Genomic DNA, 24450 nt, shown 5'->3' on the forward strand with positions numbered 1-24450 from the left:
GATGCATAGCTGGGTTTGCAGAGGGCTGTTGTGCTCCTTGGCACTGGGCAACCTCTTGGCACTGGGTCATGCTGTGAGTTGCCTGGCAAGAAAAGAAAAGAAAAAAAAATCATTGGTTTCTTAAGTTAGTTTTCCTTTGGGTTACAGTGTGAAGAGAAACTTTGCATTTATCTGGCCTTGGGTCTATTTCCTTGAGGAATTATGCTGCAGGCTTGGTGCAAGTGCATAGTTGCCTGCTCCTCTGAAACCCCTTTGGGCTTAAAAATTGCCTTCACTGCAGCAAACCAAAGTACCCCAGAAAACTGAAAGCACATCTTACTTCAAAAATCTTTGCTTTTGAGTCTTTCTTGTCCAGAAATGTAAATGGGTAGAGAAGACAGCAGGCTTCTACAGAGGAGTTTTTCCCAGGAACTGTCTGGGAGGGTCTTGTCTGTCCCATAGATGCACTGGGAACAACGTGGCACAGCCTTTAGTGCTCCAACTCCTCCCTGTTGAAATATTTCATGCCAGGTAAGGTTTAGCCATCTTGCTTTTCTTCCTTGCTGTTTACTCTGTAACACTGGTAACCTTCATGCCTTCTACTGCACTTTAAAATATCTGCCATTTTTACCTGGAAATGTACCTTATGGTATCCTGGGACATGGAAGAAATCAAATTTCTACTAAAGAACCTTGAAATTGGAGGGAAAAAGAAAAGAAAAAAGAAGGACAACAAAACTTTGCATCTGTTTAGCCTTTTGAGGTAGATAAACATGCAAAGATGTCAGTTCCATAGGTTAATAATCCAGTGCACAAATTAACTGGGGCTCAATATGTAGTCTTTAGACCCAGAGGTCACTCAGCCAATCAATGAAATTTTTAGAATTCATTATTTCTCTCTGAAAGATCACTGTTGGAAGGTATTCAAATTACAGGACTACTACAACAGTATGTAATATAGGGGTTTACAAAGTCTGTTGTGCTCACAGAGAATGTTTTCTCTATGACTTCCTCAGCCTGAGCCAGCATCCTGGGTGCTGCTGAAAGACACAGCAGGACACAAAAAGCCTAGAGAGAGCCTTAGTTCCTAATAAATTTTTGTCAAATAAATCTGGGTAAAGTCTGAGTAGCGAAGGAATGACTCAGGACCCTTTCTAGACTCTCAGGACTGATTGCAGCACCCCAGAACACCTGTGGGTGTGTGGGTCCTGCAGCACATTTCAGCATCAGAGGGCACCAGGCAGAGGGTGGCTGGACTGCCAAATGCATCCCAAATGGAAATGCAGCTCACTTGTCAGAGTAACACATGCTCTGCCAATAGCAAAGGTATCTTACAGCTGGGGTGGGCCTAGCTGTTCCAGAGAAGGCTGGTCCAGCAACAAGTATTGTTACCACCTACACTATGTAGTCATCAGGCCAAGAAGAAAAGCTGTGTAGAGATTTCTGCTTCATAAATCCTCTTTTCTTGTTTGTTTCCTTTCTACATAAATCCAGCAAGGACTCTTTTTTTTTTTTTTTTTTTTTTGTTTTACTTTTCTTTAAATGCTGATACTTTTCAATCATATGGGGCCCTAATTTTGCCTCCAGTCACTGAAAGCTGCAATAATGTAAATGCAGATGTTTTTAGCAGTATTTCTATTCACTAGAGACTAAAAGATATCTGTAGACTCATATTGTTTAAAATCAGAATTATGATAGAGGACTCCAATTTTGTCTAAGGTTTGTAGAAAGCACAGAGTTTTTTATTTTCTTATATTTAGTAGTCTAATGGGATTCCTTGAGTATTTGAAGTCAAATTGGTCTGGGATGATTTCTTAAGTAAACACAGACTTTACCTCAGGATTGAAATTAGTTTTTTGGAAACTATAATACTAGAACTACAGTATTGACACTGACAAATAAGATAAGAGACATCCTTTGCACAGAAATTTAATGAAAGGAATTGCTATCATGTATTTCAAAATTACAGTATGATCATTTCTTTTCATTCTTTATAACCATCGCATGGCATATTTTTCCAGAGGTGCTACCTAATTATGTTGTAATTAAATGTGATTCATCAAATAGAACTGGAGACAAAACTGGCAATCAGTGAGTCTTTTTCATTCACAGAATCTGTAAAATAGGTGTATCTTGTAATTAGTTTACAGATGTTTACTTTTGAACAAGTAAATCAAAATTATAATAATTTTCTTCTCATCATCTGGTAGAATATTTTAGCATATATATGCCGCACATAACAATGGCTTTCATGAGTGGGACTACCAGAAATTATCACCGTAGCCACAATTATGATAATTATTCAGAAGACTTCAAAATATAATCTCTTACTGAAGTTAATGAATAAGACCATGTTTTAGGTCTAGATGCAGTAGAAGAAACTTTCTTCTGTTTGTGCACACTAACTATAGCTGAAACATCACAGAATAATCTTTGGGTTAGAAGGGCCTTTAGACATCATGCAGTTCCAACCCCCCTTTTATGGGCAGGGAACCTTTCACTAGGCCAGGTTGCCCAGAGCTCCATCCAGCCTGGCCTTGAAGGTTGCAGTTGCAATAAATTTTTTAAATTTATTTATTTTTTTAATGTTGATTGAGTTTACTTTCCTAGGTAAAGTTAAGTAAATGCTATTAGCAAACCACACACTGCCAACTCAATATATTGATTAAAAGGGCACCTTCTTGGGAGTATTTGTGGGCTTCAATTGTCTTTCTGCTAGAAGAATTTAGCTGTGCTTTAATTTCACTGGCTGTAATTATGCAGGTTTTGGGTAACTGAGAGAAATGGGCTGGTTTGTTCCCTGGGCTTCTCAGTTGCAAAAATCTGAGCAGACTTAGTGTCTGTGTGCTGTATATGCCAAGCTGTAGTTTCAGCCCAGTGCTCTGCTCACCTACAGAAGGCGGGTCTGGCTGTCACTGCTGTTTTGGGGACATCCCTGTCACATGGGAACCTGCCATACACACACTAACTCAGAACTGGTGGGCTGGGGGTCTGCCTGCTCCTCCTACAGGCACCAAAAAAAAAAAAAAAAAAAAAAAAAAAGGCAGGATCTGGTGTCAGAATAACCCTTGGGCACTTGTGGAAATAGCTATCACATTTCTCTCCCCAAAACAAGACCAAAGACAGTCAATGTCAGAGTAGTAGCTGGCCTCTGGGCCCTCCTGTCCTCTTGCCTGACACCAGCTGAAGGCAGGAGAGCCTTCTCAGAGAAAAGAAAAAAAAAAACAAAACTTAAATTTTTTTTTTTTGATTGCTGGAAGTATATTTAGCCTAATCAAGCTTAAAGCAGGTAATGATAAGCCATTCTATTTATTTATCGCTTTCTGCTAGTAAATAAAATTGTTTTCTTTCTAAATACAAACCCAAGCCAATTCTATTTCCATCCCTACTGTGCTTCCCTATGTTTATCCACCCACATGATCTATTTGAAGGTACAACCACCTGTAGGACTCTACTTATCTTCCTAGACTTTACAAAGGCTGACTGGAGAGAAAAGACATCCTAAGTGAGCACTGTTTAGGGTTTCCTTTTTCTCCTCTTCATTTGTTTGAAGAACATTTGGCTGAAATCTAACTTTTGTAGTTTTACAGCTATTTCTGTTCTTTCAGTAGCAACAAATAATTCATTTTTGTGACAAACTATTTCCAGGATAACCCACTATGATATGACAGAGAATTATAGCTTGAGAGAAGATGAAAGAGAAGGAGCAGATGATATCTCACAATCCCACAAACAATCCCGTTGTCGTGAAAAGTATGCCTATTAATAGCTATAAAGATGAAGGAAAACAGGTACCATTTACAATTTTAAAAGGATGGTTGCTAAGCTGAAGATTTTCCTAAGGACTTTGAGCTGCCTTTTGATAGTGATAAGCCACTATCTGTTCTGAAAAATGCCTGGCAATAGGCACTGAAGCAGGATATACAACATAGGCAGACAGGGAACACTCTTGAAGCTTAATCACATGCAAATTGGAGATTAGGAGATTACAACTGGCTTCAGTGCACATGAGGAATATGGTGTAATGCCTTCACGTATCTTCAATTTTAATTCCATATTAATCTTAGTGTGGATCATTCAGAATTGGGAAGATAAACCAAAGAAGCCTTGACTTCTCTGCTGCTGAGATCCACAGAACCATTTACAAAGTTAGGGGTTTTGTTACATACACATCTGTGCATGCTGGAGGAGTTTAAAATGGGTTTCCAAAGATGACTTGCACAGTAGGATCTAGAAGATCTTGCAGGATTTTGGGGGCCATGTCTGAAGTGGGATGTACTGTGCATCCAGCTGCTGAGGCCATGGTGGCCTGAAACTCTGATGCTCTTGCCCTGTCTGGGACTGCATGATCATGCCCTTGCCAAGAACACACAGTCCTTAGTGGTGACTTGTGCCTTCCTGATACCTCTTCTGAAATCTGTTTAGGGATGGAAAAAAAAGTGCATTTGAAAGGAACTGAGTTCCTTTATTTTATGATTAACAGAGACAGAAGACAGCTGATGATTACTAGTACAAGAATAGACTGCAATCCACACTGTATGTGTGGATTGTTCTTTAAAATATTATCTCTGTCATGGATTCATTGGGATAGAGATCTGTAACCAGAAGTAACCATGATGATAAATGATCTGTTGTATAATTTTGAAAAAAATGCTTCATTTCTTTGTGCCCTCTCTGCTCATCTGTGACATCATGGTAATCACAGGCTACTAAGTTCAACTTAATATTTTTCAAGGAAACTGCTGGAGATAGTCCAGAGGAGGCCACAAAGATGAGCAGAGGGCTTGAGCACATCTCCTTTGAGGAAATGTGATGAGACTTGGGATTGTTCAGCCTGGAGAAGAGAAGGGCTCAGGGTGACCTTTTAGCAGCTTTCTGGTACCTAAGGGGGCCAACAAGAAATCTGGAGAGGGACTTTTCCCAAGGGCATGTAGTGATAGGACAAGGGGATTGGATTCCAACTGAAAAATGGTAGGGTTTGGTGAAATATTAGGAAGAAATTCTTTATTGTGAGGGTGCTGAGGCAATAGTACAGGTTGCCCAGAGAAGTTGTGGATGCCCCATTCCTGGAAATGTTCAAGGCCAACTTGAATGGGGCTTTGAGAAACCTGCTCTGGTTGAAGGTGTCCCTGCTCATGGTAGGGACATTGGAACTAGGTGATCTTTAAGGTTCTTTCTAACACAAAACATTTTATGATTCTCTGATTCATATATAGTAAGATGGATTTCTTTCATTTTCTCTTTCTGTGGATGGGAAATAATTAGTGGGATGTACTTACTAGTTGCACTAAGACATTAATCCTTGGTGCCTAGCTCAAAGTCATCCTACTTTGAAATTTTGAGTACAATGACTTTGGCAAGCACTGTAATGTTATAGAGACAAGCAAACAGCAGACAGCCTTGGCCTGGATACATACTTGTTGTGGAACCTTGGCCAAATTATTTAATACTCTCCCCACCATGCCCCACCATGATTTCAATTTGTAAAATGAGTTCAGATCTGATTTCTTTCTTGTATGAGGATGAAAGCCACTTTTATGTCATAATAGAATATATGGGCTAGATTCTTACATCAGGATAATAACGGATGTGCCATTGGTTGTCACGTGAGGGAAACTTGGACGCTCAATATGAGTGTTTAGCAAGCTTCGTTTATTGAAGAGAGCATCAGACTTTTATGCACAAGTAATAAGCTCATACATATTCTGCAAGCTAAGCAATCTATTGGCTATACTACAATATCAGCTCTTCATCATACCTTAGGGGTTACATCTTTCTTTTCTCATGTCTCTCTCACTACTTGTTATTGTACCACAGCTATGCTCAAGGACACAGTGTTTTGCAGGTGCAGGGACCCAGATTAGCTGCATCCTCCTGATTCTTGGTCCAGAACGTGGCCCCTGTCACGTAGCCATTCTTCCACAATTGGTGATTTGTGCTAATTGAACATTTTTTCCTGAGGTAGAAAATACTTATCCATAAAAATACTTTCTTCATCCCTGCTAAATGTATTCAAGGAATTTTTCTACTCTAGTTCTTTCTTCCTTTCAAACCACGTAAGTTCATTTTTTTAGTTTTTATAAATTATTTTCTGCTAGTTCCTGAAATACAAAATTTCTGAATTCAGAATAAACCCTTATTGTCATAAATAATTAAAAAGAAGATTATTTAGGGCAACTGATCATCATTTAGTGGCCAAAAGGAAAGAGTGTTATTTATACAGTAACATTTCACACATGCTTATCAGTAAATTGTTTTTAGAATATATGACTAGAAGGGGCAGCTCTCTGATCACAAATAAGAGAATTGTAATTATTTTGTATTTTATACAAAAATGAATGCAATGAAGGGATTATGTACATATTTTTTCATAGCAAGAACAACCAATAAATTACCAACCACAGGAATGTCTCAGCTGGATGCAGGAAGCAGTATTGCGTTTTTGAGAACAATTCACCTGTATGCCAACTGCCAGTCTGACACTGAGGGAAATGAAAAGCATTTTCCTCAAAAACTTTACTCCCTTAAATGAAATTCTGGGAAAGAGTGTTGTATGAGACCTGTATTAGTAGGCAAGAAATATAACCCCCTAAAATAAACTACTCACAGGAATTATTTACAACCAGAAGCTACTCTAGGAGAAAATTTCCATTGAAAGCTGAAATGATATTGTGGTTATTACAACAGACATTTCATTCAGTGTAGAAAAGGTTTGCTTAAAAGACATCTTGTAAAATACTCTTCCTTGGTAAAGAAATGAGTGTGTAGTGTTAAATAGACCTGTATTTTCCTCCAATGTAGTGGACAGAAATGGTAAATATATGCAATTATCTTCATATTGCAAGCACGGGTTCAGCATGTGTGAGGAGCTAAAAAGCTCAAAAATGATACAGCATCCACTTGGAAATGACAGGAATGTTGAGAAGGAGACAGATAGGACCCAGTCCTCTGCTGATGTAACCTGGCAGAGCTCCACTGAAGTAAGTGGAGCTATAATGATTCAGGCCAGCAGAGGAGCTGGTCAATAACTGCTTTGCTTTGAGACTTGAACTTTTCTAAGGTTGCAGTAATTGTAAGTGCTGTGGATACTTCATTTTTTCTTCAGGGCTACATATATATTTATTTCTTCTGCAACCCACCTGGCATCTAATAAAAAAATTAGAAAAAAAAATCTTAAAGCTTTTAATTTGTCAGTCCCTTCTTAAGGCAAAAGTCTCAGCACTCAGACCTGGGTGAGCTTTCAGCCTCATTACAAACACACACTCTGTGCTGAAAGGAGCCATTTACTGTGCATATAAATGCATGCTGAAGCTGGTCACTGCTGCTTGTGGGCTGGACTCTGCCCAATTTCACTTTCATGACTCAGAAGTGCATTGCAGTTTGAGTAATACCCTAAAGCTCACAGACCTGGTAGGTGTGCTTTTAGCAACCTGCTGTACATTAGCAGCTTTGGTGCTCCAGGAAGGTGTCTAACTGTATGCAATTTTAAAGTATTGCTGTATCTCAGTTGGAAGTACTTGATTTTCTTTTCATCTTGCCTCTTTTCAACAGAAAGAGTACAGAAAATTATCTGGGGCCAAAGGGTTTCACACAGAGCCTTATCAATGACAGCTATCAATGACAAGACATAATAGTTCTCTGTGCCAGTATCCTAATATTGTCTCAGTCAACCATTTTCCAGTGAAGTGTAAGACTGTGTTGGAGAAGATTTAAAAAAAAAGTTTACACATGCTGGTTCTAAAATGTGTAGAGTTTCAAAGAATCGAAATTACTGAAATCCTAAGTAACTCATTTTGAACACTTCATCATTGATAATGAACAATTTTGATTAGGCTTTTGTGCCTCTGGATGTCACTGTTGTTTTGCAATAATATAAACAATGTTATTTGACAAAGCAACAAATGAAAATGGTACAATCATTACCATCTTATGTTTTTTAGAAAGTACAAGGCTGATCACACTGGCAATTTGAGATTTACCATTAATTCAGTGTAAGGTATGAACAACTGAATATGTAAAATAGTGCTTTCTTCAGTTTAATATTTGGTGAAAAGGGAAAAAGCCCCAAACCCTATCAACTTCTCTAATGTCCCAAAATGCATTTCTTTGGAAGCACTAAAATGGAATGAGAGCCTTCATTGCCCTGATGGGGTTCTGTCAGGATATGTCCTGGATAAATACTGGCTTAGCAAGTCAGAAGAAATGGTGGTGTGTGTGAGGAGGAGGTGAGTAAGTGTCAAGGCCCATGCACTGCAGCTGCTGCTCATGCCTGCCTGAGAGGAGTGGAACTTACTTTTCCCAAGTAAAGTTGCTATGCATTTGTTACAAAATTGGGAGCAAAAAGAAGGGAGGGAAAAATCATACTTTTCTTCTTTTATAGATCTTGCAGAGCAAACTGTTCTACTGTATGAAATTATTTATAAAGTTAGTGGAGATTTAGTGATTAGGAGGGGTATTTTTCAGATTCATTAATGGCTGTAATTGCCTCAGTTCTTTACAATAAAATAGGATGCACTATGTGCAATAAGTCTTCCTTGGAACAAAGCAGATTCATCAGAAGTTTGTAGGGCAACTGGGGTGTGACAGGGAAATAAACAAAGGAGTGTACAATTTTTAAAATGTCTCTAATCTTTAGTTTTTTGTTGTCAATTTAATGAATGAGAGTGGCTGCCTTCTGCTGGGAAGTATCAAACATGAAATAAATATAGAAATAGAGTATTTCCATGAAAAAAGGGACATTTTCCATTTTTCTTGAATCCTTGAATTTCATTTGAACTAAATCTGAATAGGAAATTTCGCTTCAAGGAGGTCAAGAACATAGTGATCAGGAAACACACTGGCATTCTCTGCTTTGAAATCAGTAGCCACTGACTTCAGTTTGGATAGAATTTCTTCTTTACAAGGGGATCCCACAGGATCCCACTCAGTCAGGGTCACACTTCCATGAGCAGTTGTTGTGGTTTAACCCTATCTGGCAATGAAGTACAAAGCAGCCACTTGCTCACTTCCCTCTGCCTTGGCCCCTCTGGTGGGGAGAAAATATGGAAGAAAGGCATGGGTTGAAGTATGAACAGATTAATAGCTAAAAGAAATGAAATATGTTATTATTAATAATAGCAATAATAATTATGAATTATAATAAATAAAGTAATGAGGAGATATAGAGGACTAAATCCCAAGAAACACAACTGATGCCCATCACAGTTTCTCAACACCCACGGACTGATGTCCAGCCCATCCTCAAACAGCGATTGGTGCCTCCCAGCCAAGTGCCCACAGTTTATACACTGAATGGGACATTCTATTGTATGGAATACCCCTTTGGCCAGTTCAGCTCAGCTGCCTGGCCGTGCTCCCTCCCAGCTTCCTGTGCCCCTACTCACTGGCAGAGCATGGGAAACTGAAAACTCCTTGACTTAGAGAAAGCTCTGCTCAGCAACAGCTGAAACATCAGTGTGTTATCAACACTCTTCTCATCCTAAATCCAAAAGACAGTACTGTACCAGATCCTAGGGAGAAAATTAACTCTATCCCAGCCAAAACCAGGACAGCAAAGAATTAAAGTAAATCCAAAGAACTTTTTGCTATCATACCTCAGCTAGACTAGAGCAAATGTATTAAATCTCTCACATACTGTAAAGAAGATGCTATTTTTAGACTGTAAATTCCTTTTCCCAGTAGCAGGGTGCTAATATCATATCATGCTATGAGGGTGGGTTTTCATTCTTTTATCTTTTTTTTAAGCTTGCAGACAAATATCTTGCACATTTCTTTTAGGGTTTTAAACTGCTACTATTACAAGGCTGATTAATAAGGCTTTATGAGCTAATTAATATGCTTTTATCTATATGAGCTTTTATCTTTATGTGACTGACTGCTACAGCAATTCTATAACATTACAAGAAGCTATTTATTTTCAAATTAACAATGTCATCATGACCTTTTACCACACAGCTAAGTCAAGGTTCTGGCCTGCCAGGTAGCTCAGACTGTTCAGTGCTGGCTGTAAATTACATGCTGATGAGGATGAGTGAGTGTGATGATATCTGTTCCTTGATGTGAATGCAGCAGTTTATTCTCCCAAACATAAGTGATGATGGAGTTCTTGAACACTGAAATGTAGGATGAAACAGTAAATTTTTAAAGTAGTGATGGCAGTAAGAGTGTTAATGAATGTGCTTACTGGGGAAAGTGTTGGTGTGCCCGGGCTGGTCCCTGGTGATGCCTGTGTCTGGAATGGGTCCTGGCCACCCAGGGACATCTCCAATACATCCAGTTGCTCTGTCCAAGATCCTGTGCAGGGTGTTTTGGGAGGTCACAGCACCAGGCTGATGTGGATCTCCATTTTTGATTTTGGATTTACTCCAGATCCAGTATCTGTGCTGAGTAACTGGGCAAAACACTGCAAGCTCCCCGTGTGAAGGAACAAGGCACAAATATTTATATTACTGTGTTATATGGGACCCCACAGGCCATGGGTTAAGCTCAGCCCTTGGTAGGGAACTAACCCATAGTAGGAATTTTTCCCTTCAAAAAACTTAAAATCTCAGCAGTAACAAAAACAGAGGGGCTGGAGTGCATCCATGAAGAACAATTTCTGTCTTGTAATGACCATGATTTCAGCATTAGTTTGCATTCAAATATATTTGAGGACATCTACAGGGGGAATTATTTTGAAGTATTAATTTTGAAATCTTTAAACCATCCAGCATCTCAAGTCTGTCTTTCATTTGAGATGACTGGACATTGTCAATACCAAGATGCCACTACAAATATTTAGACTTTAACAAAAGATGTTATTTTGAGGAAAATTATATTTAGATTCTCTCAAAAAAATTGAGTTGTATTGATAACTCAGCTAATTTAAATCACAAAAAAAATATTAGTTGGGAAAGTAAATATTACTATTATACTACCCATACCAAAACCCCTTGATTTTTACTCTACTGTAGTGTCAAAGTTACAGATAAATAACTTAAAAATATTCCTTAGATTTGCTTCAAAAAGAGTTTTGATTTGGGTTCCTGAAAAGTACATAGAGTGATTTCTTTTAAGGTTAGAACTAATCTGACTTCCCTCTATTAATGTTAAAATATCAAATTCTGGAAAATTACACAAAGGGGCTAAAAACTATAGTGTATCTAGGGGAAAGAAAACACTCACAAAAGGATGGGAGGGAATTTATGTGGTATTTGTGCAACTATCAGACAAGCTTTCAAAGGATTTCCATTGTCATTCAAGATTACTTGAGCATAAGTTAATGGACTCTTAAAGTATTACCCAAAGCTTATTATGATAGACTATAGCAGCCTCTTTTTAAAATATTTTTTAATAATATCAACTACAAGGTCCCTGAAGACATGGTATTTCTAGGCTTAGTATTTCTTCATCAAATATTAAAATAGGTCAAGCAATTTGGTTTCAGTTCCTTCTCTGTTCATGCTCCTGCTGTAGTGTGCATACCAAGTAGAGAGCATTATGTAGATTTACCAACTGTTGAGTTTTCTGCTTTGTTTCATTATGTTGTTTATTTTGCAATCTGTACTGAGAGTGGAAGAGCTACAATTACACACCAAGGAATCCTGATATTTACTAATTCCATAAAGTTAAGGTCATCTTCTGTAGCAATTAGAGAATAAATTATCAGAATTCAATCTTGCAGATGCAGGTAATCCATAATGAAAAGACTGAGATAAGACCAAATGACTCAACAAGGTTTTTAGTTACATGATTAAAGTACTAATATCTTACAGTATGAGTAGCAATATATCTCTATGGATCAAAATGTATTGATGTATAATCAAATATTTCCCAGGAAATATTTGCATTTGTCAATTGGATTTTGGCTAAATTAAGGCTCAAAATTTTATTCTTAGAGGCAAGTAGTCAAAGACAATCCCCAAAAGGCAAATATTCCTCCAACTGAACAATTTGCCACACCCCTTGTTTTATTTCTCAGCAGAAGCAGGGATGAAACATGTTTAAAGCTTGATTTCATCAATCAGCATTAAGTTATGTACAAAGTTTTACAAATACTAGATAAGAATCAGACCAAACAGGTCCATCTTAGAAACTTAGATTTGGTTGAGTGTAAAGGAATGGCACCATTCATACGTCTCTTATTTAAAAACTGAATGTACAAAGCAGTGCACAGAAAAGAAATGTTTAAGGTAGATATTTAGAATAGAATAAAAATCTTTTGATGTTTCAAAAGTAAAGCTGCACACATCTTTTAGATATCGAACCTGGCATGAAAAAAGGATTCTTAGAGCATGAATTGCAGTGAAGACATGAAAGTGTGTGACCTCATATTTGTAGTTCACCAGTAACATTGTTAAATGTATTTTAATACCTTTTGTTATAGAGTAAAAAAATGCTACTGTCCTTGATTTCATCAAAAGCAAGATGTGGCAGCAGAGCTGCTGCTGTGTAGTACACATGGTTAAGGGATAGTTTCTCATGCTTGGCTTTTATTTTAGGCAATTTAATATTTAGCCACTTAACAATTTTGGAGGCTGAGTCTTTTGTTTTGAAAAATGTTGCAGGGATTGTACAGAGCAATGTCCTTGATACAGGAGCAGCATCCATGAGAGAGTATGTCAAGTATAGTTTGGAGTCGGCAGGCTAAAATTATCCATGAGTCTTTGATTTAATTTTGATGCCAGAGACAATCTTTGTTCTGATATTTATCACAAAGACTGTCAAGTCCTTGTCAAGTAAAAGTAAAATCATGTGTTTCAGTGAGCCTATTTGCCAATTCTGGCATATCATTATCTTGGTTTACCTTTCTTCTGTGTATGTGCTTATGTTTCTGGCAAATTAAAATGCTTATCATTATGATTTCAAAGATGTCTTATTGGTAATTATATATTTCAAGATGAGCTGCCAACTATTTTGATGAAATTTCTGAGTATCACTCTGAGCAAACTTTGATTTATTTATTTTAGTAGCTCACTGAGGAATAAACATCATGATTATTCTCTTGTCGTTCAAATAAATCTCAGATTTATTTCTATGCCAAGCACACAAAATAACACTCATTTTTTGAATGGTGACTATGACCAGCAAAATAAAAACCCATTCCTTAGAAAAAGACTTGATCCAACATCCCTGCAAGTTACTGCAATGTGTCTTTTGACTTGCAGATTTTGGATCATGGTGTAAGTGTGCTGATTCAAGAATCCAACAGTAACAACAACTTTGTGTCTTGTTACTGCCTGCCTTTTTGCATCTTGCTTGCAATTTGTGGCAAGATTATGTATCAAGAGCTTTTGTGGAAAGATTATAGTTTCTCATGCATGTGAAGTATTTTTCAAGTTCCTGTTGACTCTAAAATAATTAATAGAAAAGTGAATAATCTGAATACTAATAACTGCAACTTCATTTTTAAATCGAATTTTAAATATTAGAAATTTGCAAAACTACTTATGCAAATGAAATTGCCCCCTGTCACTGGCTATGTTAATCCTACTCAATTATGTTACTGCTAAGACATATACATTTATTGAGTTTAGATAAATGTGTGCAATTCTTCAAAGGCTTTATGTAATTGCTTCTAGATTTGCCATCAGCTGTACTTGTCTTTGTGATTTTATCTGTACTTGGTAGGTTTTCATGTTGTAATTGTATGTTAATTGTTTGTGATTGTATCTATGAGATTTTTATGCAGTAATTTTGAATAGCAGTTGTCTGATTGTACCTTTGATGAAAATTTTAATGCTACTTTTACCCAGAATGTACTTACTAACAAGCAGTTCACATAAACCAATATATGCTAGAAGGAAAATTATATAAATAAAATGGGAGGGCATTTCCACAAAGGTAACACGTTGTGAATTATAAGGGTAAGTATTTTAGTAATTTATAATTTTGCACTGCGGTTTATTCTGACAAAGAAGAAGTGATTGAGAGAGGCTGGTAACTATTGTATGACTCAGAAGCTTTGAGGGTTTTCACAATCTTTTTCCTTGTTCCTCTGTGCAAATTCCCATATGCGCTCCAGCTAATTATATCAATTTTTACAAGATACTCAGGGGCCACTGTAATTTTTTTCAATGCAAAAACACAGCATAAGAGCAGAGCCAGAACCAGTCCAGTGGGCAGGCAGGCATTTTCCTGGGTACCATCCAGGGGCAGGGCCTTTGGTGTGAGAGGACACCAGACACCTCTCTGCTCTTGTTAACTGGTCCCAGGAGAGCCTCGCTATAAGCCTGTTCTATTCAGGTAATTTTGGTAGTGAATATTCTGAATGATTTGTGTTGCCAAAAGGTCTCGAGGCTCTCAGTACAGCCCTGGAGGCACAGGGTGTTTTCAAGACCATATATAAGCATGGTCTGGCTGCAAATAAGGACAAATTATGGGCATATTCCATAAATTCTAATGTATGAAATATACTTTCACCCAAGCACTCACATATGGAAGACAAAAGTTCGTTTATTGTCAGTAGTTGTAGTCTTAGAAATAGATTTTTCTGTTTGCTTATTTAGGAGCTGTTTTTCTGTGACTTCATTTTTCATGGCTGGTTCAACTAGAAAAAGAAGTAGATTTTGAAAAACTCTCTTAAATCAACAGTCCACAAGAAGTTTAATGCTTCTTTTGGAATGATTATACTTTACTTTATTCCCCCCCCTCCTCATATATATATTTAGCTTGTTTACTTTGAGTAGTTACAGGCTGTCTTTTCGGTTTCATCATTCAAGGCTGGTGGTAGGGAATTCTCAAATTGATTTTTTTTACAATATTTTTACTTTTGATTTTTGATATTTTTCTTACATTTCTATTTCAGTTGGGGGAAATTGAATAAACACGCTATACTCAGCACATTTTCTTAATTGGTTGCTGCCACTTCATTCAGATAATGTGATGAAAGATTCTCCTTCACCTTAGAGACAATTAATTCAGTTCTGACATTGCTTGTGTTTCTAGAAATGATTGGATTAATTTTTTAAAGATAGCGTATTTTTTGATTCTTTCATGTTTTTCCCCAAACAGCTTAAAAGTAAATGATAAAGGTAGAGTCCCCAGCCCATGTCTAGTAATTCAGTGGCTAGAATTCAACAATAAACCTATAAAAAAAAAAGAATGAACTACAAGCTGTTTGTGTTAGCAAATTCTGTAGTAGTGAACCATGAATAGGTGAGCAGGCAAGACCAGATGCACTATTTAAATGGATTAGGTGGGCCATTTAGCTATTGTTAGGAGTCATTGCAATTAATTTAATTGAATCTCTTCTTTTGGCAGTGATCCCAAAAGGCAGACATTCAATTGCCCAGAATGCCTGTGGTAGACAAACAATTTCAGACTAAATATAATATACTTCTAAAGGATTCTGTGTTTTCCTTAAATGTGGACTATCCTTACTTTTTTAAGGTAGGAACAATTTGAAAGCACTGATTCTATTGCTTTTGTCCAACCTTTGTAGTTCTCTAGGGTTGCCTGAGAGAGTGGGCATGAAAACTAAGATGGCATATAAGGAAAGATGTGCCACTTTGGCAGGGAAAATTTCAGTACTAGGTGAAAGTAACAAGCCAGGCTCTTCTTCTGTAAGTCCTGCTTGAAAAGAAATGTCTCAAAAGACTTAATCAAAGATGTCAGTATTTGTAGCTCTCCAGAGTCTGGAACTACCTCAAACCACTGGATCTTGTGAAGCTTAGCATCATGATGAATTAGAACAGTTCCCACACTTCACAGATGCCCAGAGTCCAGTAAAAGGGAGGGAATTAAATATTTGTGGCTAAGAGTCTTTCAAGAGAGAAGTGAATGCATAGGTTAAACCTATGCTTTCTGAGTTATTTCTTCAACACTGAAGAAGTTAAAAAAGCCACCAACACGTCAAATCTCTACGCCTGGAACAGATTCTGGAGTCTCCTTCAGACTCCATGAGATCATTAAGCACTGTCTCTGTGGGGCTGTGTCCCTTCCTGATGCTCTGTAGCCACAACCTTGGGCTGTGGGAGTTTCAACAAATCAAATGGGACCCAAAAGAATGAGCACAAGGAGGAAATCATCAGTGAGTCATGGAGATTAGTGTGCTGTTGTGCTGCTTTCCAGAAAAAGAGAATTCTGAGTTTTGATCTATTTTCAAAATCTGTGTTTTACATTCTTCTAGCAGACCAGACCAGAAAACCTTCCACAGAAGCAATAGGTATCTTTACTTTCTGAGCAAGAGAGATCAATTGCTTGCTACCCCTATGTGGTGGGTTACCCAGCTTGTTGTATAGCAAAATATCTCTCATTACAGGTTTTGAACTTTGTGTGGCTGAGGAAGGAACAAAATCAGTGTCTCCATTCATATAAGACCTCTTTAATCACGTGACTTCTAAGCAAAAATATATGAGGTTTCAAAAAATTATTAACAATAATAATAGTTTTGCTTCCTTTCAGATCACTAAACCCACAGACAATTTTTTTCTGTAATAAGCAAATAAGGGATTGGTATTTTCCATCTGAATGATTTTTGAAGCATTTATCCTCCTTTGCCTAATTGAAAGAGTCCTGAAATTGAACCAATATGTCATGCACAGCATTTCTGTGAGAAAAATGTCTTATGTCCACTTGTTGAAGGTCTAGAATTCCAGAGAAGTTTGTATCATGTCAAGTAAAATCCACTTTTTTTCAGGAGATCAGCAGAAGGTTTTCTTGGGCTCTGTTATGTACAGGTGCCCAAGCCTCCTGTGGTGTTCTGCATTCATAGATCTCAATGTGCTCCTTGGAAAGAGGGCAATTTCAAACCTGAGGGGAACAGCTTCTCCTTTAAACTTCACAGCTGGCTGTGCTAGAAAGCCCACATTCAAACCAAAAATAAGCATCTGCTTGAAGGGTGTATATGTGACTGCTAACAAAAAAAAGGAAAAGAAAATGTAGGTTAAAAGCTAAGCCAGTTTGAGACTCAATATGGGATTTGTTTGTGTGCATCTGACAGACTTTTTACAGACAGATCTTCATCAAATAATAAACCCTTCCAAGAAAACTCTGTCCTAAATATTAATGTTTGCTTTCAATTGTTTATACGCATTTACTGAGAATAAAAAAAAAAAAAAATTGGCCATTTTAAGTAGCAATAGTAAATTATATATTGTAGATTCATAGAATCATCTATGTTCACTGACACTTGATTACTTTATACTAATTGCTTTAGTAAGTACCAATTATATCCCTAAATGGTTTTCTGAATGTTAATATATCAGCTACATTCCTAATTTTCCTACATATTTTGTAGTTAGAAAATGAAGCAGCAAGATTTCTCTTTCATACCTATTAGTCATCATTACATTCTCTAGTAAAATGTTATTTCAATGCAATGATATTTGCAAACACATTTAGACTGTGGTTCCCAACATTCATGTTAAATGTTAACCCATACATTACACAAGGTAGAATCAATGTGGCACAAAATCATAAAGGAAAGAAACCATCAGATGAAATTATGAGCAGAATGTGTTTTATACATTTTTCTGTATATAACTTTGGCTGACTAATTAATGGAAGTATAAAGGGTTTATAATGACCTTAACTATTGATATCGCCTAATTAAGCTTTGGTGCCATTTAGTAATGCATCACATTAGTGATTCCTCAGAGTAGAATTGGTCTCACTGGTGTTAATAAAACTGTTTGGTTGGCTTTGTGTGCTGAAGAGTAATATTCTGCTGAAACTAAAAGCCTTGCAGGGATATGACAAACCCAGGGAAAATTTAAGAAATGTAAAAAAATAATTAGGTTTTGAACTGGCACTTGGAAATTAAATGGCAGTCTTCATCTAGTCTTGCATGGAGCTTTGCTTGATTTTGTCTAAAAATAAAGCAAATTAAAACCAATATTTATGTCAAAATGTTGGTATGAAATGACAATGATGGACTTCTCATGCCCATCTTCTGTTTAACTTCAAGTACTGAAATTCCCAATGTGTCCCTTGATTGTTTTGGAAAAAGCTATACATGTTTAACATCCACAAACAGATAAAATGAACAACCTTTGGCTCATGCAAGTATGTATTAGAAATACATATATATGTATGACAATAGCATGTACCTATTCTGCCCATGATGAGGCAGATGAGGCTAACTGTAAGTGAATTTGTTTGCACTCCCGTAGGAGTCTAGCTGCAGTAGAATTGAGCCCTATGTGAATTAATTTATCCTGCTTTCAGGCTGCTTGGCAGCTTTTGGCACTTCTGCTCCTGTATTTATGGCTGGCCTGAGGATGTACACGCTGCATGACAGTGTGCAGCACAGGCATATATCCTTAGTCAGTGTTTAAGCATGGGGGAAGTTGTTACTCTGAGTTGTCAGATGGTTATTTCTCAGAGAAACTGTCATGGGGATTTCATGCTGTGGAATTCACTTTGCTATTTAAAATACTGTGTCATTCTTCTAGATTAAAGGACCCTGTCAGGTAAAATACAGACCATGTTTTGAATTTTATGTCTTCCCTCTATTCTTAATGTGTTTTGAATTAAAATTTTTGAATTTGTGTTCCATTTGAATTACTCTGTCTGCTGCCACACTTTGCTTTTGTGTTAATCTCTGGTCCTTCTCTTTCTTTAAGTGGCTGTGTTTTAAAGTTCTGAATAAACACTTAACATAAAAACTTATGCTAAGTTTTTGATGGCAAGAACGTAAATTCACTTCCAAATATTCCCTTCAGAAATTCACATTGTATTTTCTTTTTTCAAAGAAAATGTGACATTACAACAACTGTAATCAACACAACTGTAAAGCCTTGCACTGTGTTTTTATTGTTTTTTGTTTTTTGGTTTTTTTTTTTTTTACAGTGAGGATACCTAAACTGCCAATCAGAACTGGAACACCTATGGTAGTGGACTGAAGGACTTTGATTACTTGTTTCCAATCCGTGGAGAATGCATGAAACAAGTGAAGTACTAAACATCAGATACATGCTAAAGGGAGTGATTATTCAGGCAGACTATGTATGCCCATAAGTGGTATCAGAATGTGAAGAGAGGAAAAAATAACCTTCCTTATGTACATACACACCTTCAGAACATGATATAATAGTAAGAGCAAAGGTATATTTTTAAAGGAATATTTTAAGGTTCTGTTACCTGAGCTGGGGGTCTCATAGAATTTGAATATTTAAGACACACAAGGGGATCTGAAAGAGAGTTTAATGTTAAGAGTTTGCACTCCTTGAACAGCATAACTTGGTTCTAGATATGGTCCAGTCACATCAGCTTTACACTATAGCCAGGTGGATTAGCTGTGCTAGAATAAAGCTTTTAGAGTCAACCTGGATAAATCCACATGGAGCTGCACTGCAGACCTAAAGTATGCTGCTGTTGTATTTAGGAAAATATTAATGGGGGAAATTCCATGTTGTATTTGCAGCAGAAAGGAGATTCTTCAAATTGCTTCATATCTCTTTTGTATTGAATATCTCAAATATTTGAAGCTGTAACCAAGTGGAATCCAATGGCAATTAGGTACAAAGACCCCTCTCCTTCCATTTTAAAGAAGCCATGGGATGTCTTGGGTCTGTGGTAACTTGTCTTAATACGTCTTATACTACTTAGAAGTCCTCTTCTGATTTTTCTTTGGCTTGCCTTTGAAGCTACTAAATTAGGCAACATTGGGGGAATGATCTCTTTTCCATTGTTTCCAAAAGATGGATTAACTAAAATTTAACAGAATGAGAGGGAGAAAAACTGATATCCTCAAAGAAAAAAAAATGCAACAAAGTCTAAAATTAAAATGTAATGGAGCAGATTTGATGTAGTACATAGCAAGCTTGAGCTAAATGGAATGCTATCAAAACTGGGTATTACTTTCCTTAGGAGAGGAAGAATCTGTTTTGAATTCTATGATCGACCTGGCAAAAGTATTACTCATCATTATGTTAAAAAAATAACAAGCTCACTGCAAGACAACAGTGCATCAAGTGGTGATTCTTGCTCACTTTCTCATGGGAGACATGGTCTGTTTGGTAAGCTGGGCATTGAATAAGTACTTGCAAAACCCAAGGTCTGTGATTAATCCTGCTATTTTTTGTCTTTGTGATCTTGAGTGTGTTTTTCCTCTGCTGCTCTTCCTACTTGTTTTAATGTCTTAGTTACAGAGGTAGTAAACTCATGGGAACAGCGCTTGTCTCTTCTTTTCTGGAAAGCTAAGCAACACACATGGTTTGTTCTCTGTCTCTGTCAACTCAAATTTCAAAATCCTGGCCTGACTTGCCTCTCTGCAAACCTGTTTATGCTTTCCCAACTCTTTGTGATCCTGCCTGTTCCTCCCATCTGCTCTCCCCTGCTTTGAGAGCTGCAGAGCTATTAGAAGACCAAGTTTCTGATCTAGGGAAAGCTGTCATCCTGCACTACTCTGGCTTGTGTCCTTGGCAAAGTACTTTGCTGTTTCAAGCACATATTTTGATGACTCTCTTCAATACGTATTTGTTCCCAGAGCTGAATAAGGCAGATCATTTCTCAGTCACATACATCAACAAGAAATCAGTGAAAGGAAAGCCTATAAAGAAAACCACTCAGGTCTGGCCAGTCTGCTTCTATTTTTCCCAAAGTGAATATTTTATACCTAAATTGTAAAGCTACACTGATTTATGACATCTCTGGAACAGGACAACCCATTTCTAAGGAACTTTTTAATTACTTTTAAATGAAATAATTTTTAATTAAGTGTGAGGCATTCAAATATTTTTAAATTCAATCAGACTAACATTTCTATTGCATTACAAAGTTACAGAGAGGCTAAGGATTTCTAACAAATTCTATAGGATTTTTACTTGAAGGGAAGTGTAAGTTTCCCTTTCTTATGAAACACCATATGTAAAAAGGTGATTAGTAAGAAATACTTGATTTCCTAATTGAAAAAAAAAATCGATCTATAAACTTATCTCCAAGGATTTTATTGCCTAGGCATCTGTTTTTGAATTAATGTTAAAAAATATTATTAAAATTTCCCATCAGATATCTCTGGCTTTTAAAAAACTAAATTTTTTGAAGGAAACTGGAGATTGAATAGCTTTTTAAAATGAGGCCTATCATGTCTTTACCACATCCCATATCTTCCACAACATTCTGTTTAAATAGAATATAAACTAGGGGATTTGTTTGTTTATTTGTTTGGGAAAAAGAAGTAGTTTTCTGCTGGAATTAATGGTAGATTAATAGTAAGAGTCAGAGAAGAGCTAGGACATTATTTACATGAGGCCTCCTTATATGTGCTGGTACTAGACAACTTATTCTAAGGGATTTATATTAATGGGATGTCATATGCAGCAAGGAATAAAACACATACTTAATGTGGGTAAAAGCACTGAAATAAAATGGTGAGAGGATTAGATCAGGCTTGCAATTGCTTTGTCTGACAATAGCTAATTTTGCAAAGTACTTGGGGAAAACAGGATTGGATCATAAGGATTTAAACCATCTACAGTTAAATGATTGCAAATGAACCTTCCTAGTTTAAGTAACTTTTACAGGATTGATTTATATTTAATTGACATATGTATACCTATGCATAAATCCACAGATGCATGAATGATTAAAAACTGAAAATGCAGCCAAGAGAAAATGATGGGCCACTTTACTTAAATGATATGAACTAAATTCCTTTGAAAAAATATCAAAAATCTGATTTGTAAAACACTTTTAAAAAACATCTTCTAAGATAATGTAAGTGGGTTTATTTTCCCTGAGAAAATGTAGCCAACTATTTCTCAGTGAAGCTGAGAGGCAGAAAAAGCTTTAGCTAATAATGTTGCTCACTGCAGAGAGCTCTTGAATTCTAGATGTGATTTTAAAACTAAGGTTCAGAAGCTGATTAAGGGCCAGAATCCCTGACTGAGTTTCTGATTAACATTTTGAACATGGAGCGAAATATTCAGTCTCTGCATAATTATAAAATATAGACATCAAAGAACAAAAATGCCTTTGAGTGATCTATTTTATCTCTTTGTGAAAGCAAGATTATATTTTTAAGCTGGCAGTTACAAGGGTTTTTCCAAATGTAATTTTGACGGTTTCCACTGATAGAATGTAAACTGTTTATCTTGGAAAAATATTCCATGACCTAAAGGGTGTTTCTGAAAATTTTGCTGTTGCATTGACATCCACAAATCCTTCTCCCTTTCTGTCTCAGGTATCTCTTGTTACACTCCCTGTTTGCCTTTACATTCCTATTAAAATATTAAGGAAAGAGTGAAAAAAGAAAAGGCCTAAAACCATATAGAGTTTTAAAGTGTTTTAAAAGCCCAAGACTGCATACAAACAAATGTATTATTTTTTTTAATGTTTGAATCATAGGATGAGACAAATCAGGGATCAAATGTAAATTATCCCATATCTAGATTGATGTGAAAGCTGTGTCCAATTGTGAAATTTTCTTCTGCTCTGAAATATCTTCTTAATATTCTGTTAACCAATTTTCTGATGCTTCTTGAATTTAAATGTGTTGAGGAACTGCTTCTTACTCAGTGAATAAATAGTATTTCCTAATTATGCAATTTTACTATTTTGTTTATGTAAAGCAAAAAAAAAAAAGTATATTCTAGCTTAAGTAATTACTGTTGGCCTATATTTATTTCCCTTGGAATTTAGTAAGTGTATTATTCTCTCCCAACTGCCTTAATGTAATGTATGAAGCCACACAATGTAAAAAGAAACCAAACATATATCCACAGAAGTAGCATATTTTTAACACAGCCATACAATATATATTGGTTTTTACTTTTGGGTTTTATTTGCAACCATGCAACAATTGTTTCAGCCATGATCTGATTGGCTTGTATATTTAGGTATAATAATAAATACATATGCTATCTGTGCATATATTTCTGGTTTTATTCTGATCTGTCATATAGTTTTGAGAGACCTCGTTTATCACATGCCCCTCATAGTTTGCTTCTTTGATATGCTTCCAGTTGTCCTCTCATTCCTCACTGAATTAGTTTTTTTTTTTTGGAAATGCAATAGAGAGTACACTATGAAAAGTTTATACCTTGTTATGCTCACAAGATGTTAAAGAGAATTAGACCTGCAGTTTGTGTCACAGAAAAGGTGTTGCAAATCTTGTTATGGGGTCCCTGATGTGCTGGGAGTCTTCCCAGCTATTTTCTCAGACAATAGTTTTGCCACTTATTTTTGATCTGTCAACTTCAAGATTTTAACAGTCTTCTCAAAAAGAAAACTGAAGATATAAACATCAACTGTTCTCACCGTGTCCTTTTAACAGAGAGGTTTCATAAAGTCTGACACTTGGCTATATTATGTTTTTCGTTCAGTGTAGGTGGTTGTGTAAATTTGTTGACAAAGACCAGGTTAAAGTGAGATCCTCTGAATGCACCTTGAAGATGTCAGTTGCTTTCCAGTGTTTCTGCTGCTTTCCAGTAGTGCCAGTGGTATCTGAGAACATGATGTGAAAACCAGCCCAAAATACAAGTGAGTGGGTGTGTTTAGTATAAACATAGACGAAATTTGAATTGTTTTGAGTTCGGGAAAGCTGACATACATTAAACATGCAAACTTTTTAATGCTTCTCAGAAAGCATTGATTAGATTTCATAGGACAATGACTGTGTTAATTAGACACAGGAGCACTGACAGCACTATAAAATTAACAGGCATGTAGACATGTTCCATGTGCAGTTTACTTGGTGTTAATACCAATCCAGCATTCCTCCTGGCAAAAGTGAGCTTGGAAGTTATATGCTTTGCATAGATATAATCACAGAAGCTCCCGTTTCCCTCTGCTCTACCTGGAAGTCATACAGCTGTTAATTGACAGTAGGGAATTCTGCAGCATTAAGCATGAAAGGCTCTTTCAAGAGGAAAGAGACAAGCACCAGTAAGTTCTGGAGTTTCAGCTCCATGCACAAGTGCAGTCACTTGAAGGCAGAATCTGCTCTCCATATCAGTGACTAAAAAGACACCTAATTTTCTAATAATTAATGTCATTTCCATAGGATCCAGTATAAATTCATCATAAGAATCACCTCCATCTTAAGCAGGTGGTAGTCATCCAAATTAATTGGAGATTTTTCAGTGATCTGAGATTTTCTAAAATTTAAATGAGAGATGTGAAGTCTTTCAAATCAGGGGAAACAAATGCATATCATCGTGGTATAGACTGCTGGACTAATCACTCTAGAGAAAACTTACATCAACTCTGCATGATTATCTGCTTCTTGCTTGTATGGGAAAGAGTGATGGTATTTTGGAAGCATGGGCAATTTAATCTAAATTATGGAGGATATTTTTTATAGTCTTTATTTTCCTAATCATAATGACAGTAGGGTTCCCTTATTCTGCTCATTGGGGAGTAAATGGAAACAACAATCCAAATGATACTCAAACTCTTATATTTCTTCATTCCTCACATAATAATCTGTTTTGGATGTGAATTGATCTGACTGAGTTCACAGAAATTTTAACATAATAATTCATTTCTTGAAGCACTTAGGTTTAATCCAGGAAAAGAATGCCATACTTTGAAAATATTCAAGATGACA

General features: G+C 36.5%; 1 long non-coding RNA gene across 1 annotated transcript; it reads left to right on the forward strand.

Annotated features, from left to right (window-relative positions):
* The first annotated feature begins 181 nt into the window (after positions 1 to 181).
* Positions 182 to 22439, forward strand: LOC143695343 (uncharacterized). The gene is made up of 2 exons (XR_013184449.1): positions 182 to 510; positions 18750 to 22439. It is a non-coding gene; the product is annotated as an uncharacterized LOC143695343 (long non-coding RNA).
* The last annotated feature ends 2011 nt before the right edge of the window (positions 22440 to 24450 follow it).

The sequence above is a fragment of the Agelaius phoeniceus genome, chromosome 1 (assembly GCF_051311805.1).
Source record: "Agelaius phoeniceus isolate bAgePho1 chromosome 1, bAgePho1.hap1, whole genome shotgun sequence".
In the NCBI taxonomy this organism is placed as follows: Eukaryota; Metazoa; Chordata; class Aves; order Passeriformes; family Icteridae; genus Agelaius; species Agelaius phoeniceus.